We start from the raw sequence: 7,848 nt of genomic DNA on the forward strand, positions 1-7,848 counted from the left end.
CCTAAAAACACAACTACACACACACACACACACTCACACAACGTCTGCTCACCGGCTGCTATCATCTGCTGGCATGAACACACAACAGCTCGAGCCCTCCGGGGGGGGATGGAGGGGTTGTGGGTGGGAGGGCAGGTTTTCTGGCAGTCCCCTCGGCTCTTCACCCCGTACACTGGGCTGTCTGTCTCAAACTCCCTTCCTGTCAACTCAAGGACTCCTCATTCAAGTGTCTGTCACTATCGCTCTCTGTCTGTCTCCGCAGATAGCTAACAGATGTCCAAGTCAGAGCCGCTGAGTGACATACCGGCGCACCGAGGGTGGGCGGGATTATGCAGCGTGTAACAGGATTACAAGTGAAATGCTATCTGTTAGTGTGGAGAAATATACACTGTTAGCCTACTTGGATTACCAGTGGTGTTGAGAGCCTATCACGAGCCCTCCGTTAAATTTACATTGACAACCTTTGAGGAATCATGCAGATACACGCCGGGTTCAAGACGTCTGCTTCATTTCAATGTCTGTGAACCTCAAAAGCGAATAAGTGTTCCAGATTTATTTCTGCTTTTGGCATCTTGTCCTTTGCTCTCCATTTTTCTCTGAATAGTCTCAATACTAGGATGTGTGTTACACAAAATCCAACAGATAAATCATGTGCTGTATAGCAGCTCTCCAGACGGTTGGCTTTGAGTTCGGTGAATGGTTGACGCTGGTTGACGAGGGAAAAAGATCGTCAATGGAAGAAACAGTTTGCATTTGGAAAAACAAGTTCAAAAACACATTAAAAAGTCAGAAAAAGTGATAATTAGCTTACCCTCTCGTCTCTCTACATCTCTTCCTTAAACAATAAACTGTTCCTCTTAGCGCCCCCTCAGGCAGTTTGTATTAAATTTCTGAAAATGTGTATTTTGTACTTTGCATAGTTGTTGTATTTGCAGCAAATCTGCTGTTGTAGCATGTTTATTTTTCATTGGCAGAGCATTCCAGTCATTGCATTTGTTTAGAAATGTTCTGCATGTTTATTCCTGTGTTGATCACCTCAGCTGTTGTCGATCATTTCACCTCTGTCGGCCATCTTAATAAATACTGTTAACAGTGTTTTTTTCATCAAACAGTCCAACAATATACATTATGCAACCAACGCATCCACACGTGTTGTAAAACGTTCTGCCATGCAAGATAATAAAACGCTAAAATAAGCAAGGAGGTCTTGAGTTAATACTGACAAATAGAACGATGAAAAAATAAACCGTCCGTCATAAAGAGAACCTGCAAAGCAGAGTCTGACTTCATTTCCTCTTAACATTTTTCCCCAGTTGATCCTGATAACATTTCTCCTGCCTGACATTCTTCCTATAATTGAGTTATTTTATAACCGTTCATATCGGATACCGACACGTCAGTCACTCATTGAGTTTGTCCCTGTGAGAATACTGAAACTCTCTGAAGGGAAGGACTTTTCTTTTCCAGTGAGGTGTTTCCTTGTAACACTATACGAGGCCTTCTGTAAAAAAAATCAATCAGTATTACGATACCCTATGATGATTTGGAAACAGGGCTGGCTTCCCTGGAGATCGTGGACGATGCAGGCGAGTCTTTCTGGGACTGGAAAATACCTGGAAAATTGGAGGAGGCTGGATTGGCATGGTACTTAAGAGTCAGTAGACGTGTTGGAAGATGAGTCGAGCTTAACTCAGAACACTGCTGTCCACCCTGTTTTACCAGACAGCAGCTGAATCCTGTTTCAAACGCAAAAGAGCAGAGTTTCTTTAAAGAACGTACCATGATGTCATCAACTAATCAGCTTTGATTACTGGAGGAATGAGAGTTGATATTGTGAGGTTTGCTGTGGTTCAGTTAGTAGAATCGGTCGTCCCTTCACCAGAAGGTTGGAGGTTTGATCACCAGCTTCTGCATCCACATGTACAATGTGTCCTTGGGCAAGACACTTCCAAATCCTGCTGCTTTGTCGGCAGCCTATGAATGTGTATGAATGTTAGTTACTTCTGGTGGACACTTTCCTTAGCAGCCTCTGCCAGCAGTGTGTGAATGGTGACCTGCGGTGAAAAGAGCTTTTAATTGTCAAAGGACTAGAAAAGCTCTTTACAAGTCCATTCACCATTTACCATCCAAGCAGCAAGCCAAGAAATGGGCTTTAATAACTTCATTTAAAACTTTCAGGGCAAATTTGCCTGATCAAACTATTTATAATAAAGTTTGTCCCTAAGACTAGGATGTACAATTTGTTATTTTTTGTGTGTATTTGCTTTTCATGGGAGACATTTAAATGCATTTGCAAAAATCCAGTGACAAATAAAAAAACAAGAAACATGTGACAGCTGGAGTATTCTCTCCACAAATGTTTTTTGTTTTTTGTTGTAAAAATAAAAAAAAGACTGTCGGGTATAGAGAGTCCCTTTTGTTCCAACTGTGCTCTCTGAGCAATTATCAAGCTTGTGCGCAGCTTCCTGCATTATCTATCATTATTTTCTGGAACACATTCCCCGGATAATACAGAAAATGAAAAAAGCTAAATGTTATGTCATTGTTATTTCTCGTGCAGATGCTTTTCCATTCTTGGTTTTGACATTCCTTCTTTCTTTTTTTTATTATTATGATGTTGATAATCCTCATGAAACCTATAATTATGTGCTGAATGGATCTTCACCCCACCAGGGAAATCAATTACATCTTAAAGGCTTTTTTGTATAATTTATGAGATGGGATTTTAATTCCACTGGCTAATAAAAACTAATGAAAACTTCCATTCAGATTTCAGTCATAGATCAGCATATCAATAGCACCGATGCACGCCTTTTAAATACATTCACCAGCTTAATCTGCAGCACATGTCTCCTTGTTGTTGCATTAGAGATCCCTTATGCTCTTTTCACATCCAGCTTGTCAACATCCCCCTTTTTGCACCTTCTTTTAAAATGCAAAGTCTTTAGTTTGAGCTCATAAAAACCCCTAAACCAGCTTTGAATACTTAAGGAGGTGGGGTTAGATCTTTTGCGGTTACTGAGTTTTTAAGTTCAGGTCACAGAATTGCCCTTTAACCACAGAACCAACCTTCAAGAAGTGTAACTCAAGGCAGCCAATGATCTTCAACAACAAGTGTAATTTATGGCTCGGTGTAGCCCAGTCACGGTATATTAATCCTGAGGCGTGATGCGGGGCATTGCTTCTGACTGGGGCGAGTTGAATGAAATGTTGAATGGACTCCTTTTTTTCGCTCGCTGCAGGTGGAAGGGAATTCTAATCCGAGCGTAGTGCTGCTCGGCTTACTAATAAAGCACTCAGGGTGCAGGACTGAGACCCTGAATATCCCTGCCTGCTACCCCGAGCATTGAATAAAAGACCAGGATCAAGGCCAAAGTTTGGAACAGGTTCTGACCTTGAGGTTGTGAAGTCTCCGCGTGTACTGGCTGAGAATAGTAATGATAACGGGCCTAGATGTTTGTGTTTGTAGATTTCACAGCAACGAGTCCTCCTTCCTTTAATGCAGATATTTTTACTACAGCTGTTACTTCTACTTGTGTTAACACTGGTTTGATCCACTCAGCATCCCCTAAGCACGTAGTTTAACTGGGTTTGTACCAGAAGTCTTGGCAAAGTCATCCCAACCTCCAAGAATATTTATCCATCAGAAAAAAATTCTGTTCTCTTTTATATTTTGCAAAATCGGTATTCAAATGGAGGCTTGGCTCTTTATGAGGTCTTTTTAGGTTGTTTGCTTGCTTGCATACAAACCCCTCCCTACCTGAGGACCCTCTTTAGTGTGATTCCATGACAGGGTCCCCTGTCATTATGTCTTTGTAAAGCGGTGTGATATTGGTTTCCTCATCGAATAATTCATATTGCATTACGGTGTTGCAGAAGTGCAACATGTACACATACACACAGCGATGTTCTCCCCAGCTCGCTCCGCCGTCTAACAGTGACCCCGTCTCGCCCCTGTAACGCCTCTGTTACTACCTCCTTTGCTGGCACAGACATGGGATCACTTTGACCCCCCCATGGTGACCTTGATGGTGAAGGTGAGATGTCACAGGAACACAAATATGGCACCTTGAACTGACAGTCTAAAAAGGGCTTTTGATTGGCTAACAGGAGTTTAGTTTATGCACCCAAAGCCCGCTTCATTAAGGATTACAGGGAACCTATATTACATCTCATCTTATTATATAAAAAAAGTTTATAGAAAGGAAGCTCAGGAGGTCCTTAGACGATATATGATTAGTAACTTAAATGGTTCATAAAAGGTTTACAGATAGTCACATGCAGTAATATGATGTGAATTAGGGCTGGGAATCTTTGGGTATCTCATGAATCTCTTTGATTTAGATACGATTCTGGATTCATTGATTCAAAGTCTATTTTTGAAAGAGTCCATACTTCAGGATCTACTCCAGTCATCTGTGAGACTGGCTGAATTTCTTGTTGCTCTATTTGGCATTCTACTGAGTTAAAGAGCTAGCATTAGCACTTACCAGGGAGTGACTGATTAGCCAAACAAAAAAATGTTTCTTGGAAGTTATGAGTCGATTTAAAATGTCAGAAGATAAGAATCTCAATTTTTACATAAATCAAGTTGTATTCCCACTTCTTTTGTGCATGCATGGAGAGAGAGAGTAATACAATGTTGTCTTCAGTCTGTAAACAAAGCAAAAAAGAAAAGAAAGAAAAAGTCCAAATTCAACTTCTGAACCAGAGAGAGAATGTGATGACAAGTTTAGTTTAGCTCATACAGAAACTGGAACATGTAAGCTAATGTGCAAAAGATACCAAAGTGCTCACTGAAAGCTGCTGTCAGCTCCTTATTTAGCTCCATCTCTCTGTCACTCTCATATCCTACCACATCATGGCTCAGCTGTCAGTCAAAAGCAAAAGCTTTCTTTGCAAACAAGGCAAACGCAAAAATGTGAATATAGTTTTCGGTATGATCAAAACGGATATTTTGGATGCATAATTGTCACCTATTTGCATCATATTTCCCCCACTAGTGTGAAACAGCACTCAGAGAAGAGTTTAAAAAATGCATGCATTCATGTTTCAAAAAATATCGTCTGGATGTTTTGCTTCACCCAAGATGTGCTAACTGCTTACAATGTTTGTGTTTATACTCTTTGCACATGTAGTCAGAGTTTGGAGAGAAAAATGGCGTCAATTTATTTTACTTGACGGACATATCTTGTAAGGAATGTGTGTTTTTTTTTGTTTTTTGTTTTTTTTCTGTAATACCTGACATGCCATTTGCTTGGCATTTGAATCCACCTCCACATCTTTGTCATGCAGGCCACTCTGGAATCACATTTGCCATTTATACTAGTTTTAAATCTCAGGATCAGAAATGTTCTCCTAAAACACCCTCCAGTTGAATTCCCATTGACATTTGCGTCCGCTGATTGCTATTTCAGATAGGCGTGACACCTTGCATGTTGTTTAGATAGTCATTCGGATAGCGGATTTCGTTTCAACTTCCTCAAAGATTGCTGTAGTAAAATTTCCCCTCGCCTTTTAAAAGATGGGGTTTGTGAGAATGCGAGCCTGCAGGCGTTCTGACGTGTCCATTACATGTAATGTTGTGACAGTGGGGAGTCGGCTGAAAATAAGAGCCCACATGTGAAGAGAGTGCGACATATTTTCCTGTTGATGTGTCCGTATTTCTTCAGATTTTCTGTGCGCTCTTACATGTCGTTTCCTGTGTTTGCATGTTCGTGTCATAACAAATCCATTGCAAAACATATTTGAGCTTATTTTGTGTTCACTAGCCATCACTGTCTCACTAATGGAAGCGTCTCCTCTCTCATGATGGATAGCAAACCGCCTCTCTTGTTCACCAAATTATAGCCTTGTTCAATCAGTCATTTGTTACTGGTACTGTGCCCTAGATACTACATTCTCAAAGAACTCATTTGGTTTTTTGGCAATTTTGAAAAAGTAGAGGTACAATGCCTTGACTACATAGATTACATAAATGTATACCATCATCATCATGGTCAGTTTAGGGCAGTCAAACCACCAGGCAATGACGTGGGACTCAATATCACAGCATGTGAATTAAATAAACAACATTATCTGAACATGCCGATGATTCCATTATAGTCTGTCTGTGAATTTCAAAACAGGATCTTATGATTTGGCTGAATCCGAAGGTCAGACAACAAGTGGTCCAATGGCCTGTTGCTGCCTGAACTGTTTGTCTCTGTTTAGTTTCAATTGTTCAAACTACAACACGTCTATTAGAAATGGACTTAGCATCGAGGTTTCGAAAAGTATAGACAGTAAGACGTGCAATAAACCTGTATTTTTCTTCTGGCCAGCTGAGGGCGACTCCCATGGTTGCAAAAAAAACGTTTTACCAACATCAGTGACAATATGACACAATTACTCACTTGATTTCCTCAACAGAAACAAATTCTTTGTTGGTTTAAAGTCTCGTTTGCTAGCTTTCCTCAAAACAGCATAATGTTGACTTTAAAAAAAAAAAGGGTCTCACTCATTCTGAAATGGATGATACATGGATAGTGATCTATGTTAAAGGACGTGGCTACCTGTGATTTAGTCTCTTTTCAAAGCTGTGTATGTACAGTGTCACGCCCGGCTCAAATCGCCGGTGACGTCAACAGTGCCTTTCTGAAAAGTTGAAAAACAATTGAAAGTAGACGTTGGCACCCCAAAAAAAAACGCTAAGTGGACACGAGGCCTTATAGATGCATCCCACTGTTCTACTACCACTCTCTGGATTATGACAGAAGTTGTAATACATTGGCCAATTTTAAACCCAGGTCATTTTTTAGAGAGGCAAAAAGATTTCTCGATCTTCCATGTGTAAAAGCGGTGTCATCGGCGTATATAGTTACTCATACCTGCTTTGTTACCACAGCAGCCCATGCAGATGGAGAGGTGATGTTTACACATTAAAATCTGTATGTCTAGACATCTTTAGGTTCCATTGCAGTTGTCCTAAGTGTTAAAATAAATCAGACCTTCTGCAAATCATAAAATCAATTTTGCTTAGTTCTCTAACCATGATAAATGTCTGTGAATTTGTCAAAGTTATGTTGATACAGAAACAGTAATGCTAAGAGAGATTAACTTCCTCCAAGGACAACAGGATGTCACAAGCACGGTTTACTCGTATGTTCAACCATTCCACACACAAAACCAGTGAAATGATCAGTTTCACAGTATTTCATGAATCCACCCGGTGATGGAAGAGCACCCAGAGGATCAACCCAATAAATTAGCGGAACGGCAGCCTAATCATGTTAGCGATACCCACAGACATCTGGTAAACACTTCAGCTGGAACCATGCAAATGAACTCTGGCATAATGGACCGCCAATTATGGATTTGACTGATGGGGCTAGCAGTGGGGGGTTGGTGGGTGCATTTGTGTTTTTTTGTGAGAAAAAAAGTGTCAGGTTTTTTTTCGAAAAACAACACACTGTATGTAATACTTGTGTATTGTTAGAGGGATTGTTTACATGTCAAGAGCACAGGCATACTACCATAATTACTTTCACTGTGTGCATACACAAACATACAGGATGTGTTTACATGTTTGCAAATGCATGTCAAATTAATATATATAAATGTATTTTTGCTGCATGGAAGTGGAAGGCTTAACGTGTGTGTTTGAGTCACTTTCCTTGTGTGTTTTGCATGAATGCATATACTGTACATTGTGCGCTTAAAAAGAAAGTTATTTGATTATGATTATGTATGCAGAATATAAGTTTTGTGCATTTGTTTGTGTGTTTGTGTGTTTGCGCACATGTGCGCTTCCCTGTGGACTTCCTCGTCTGTGTGCGACAGCGTGACAAATTTACATTACAGAGCTCA

This window comes from Labrus bergylta, chromosome 4 (assembly GCF_963930695.1).
Source record: "Labrus bergylta chromosome 4, fLabBer1.1, whole genome shotgun sequence".
Lineage (NCBI taxonomy): Eukaryota > Metazoa > Chordata > Actinopteri > Labriformes > Labridae > Labrus > Labrus bergylta.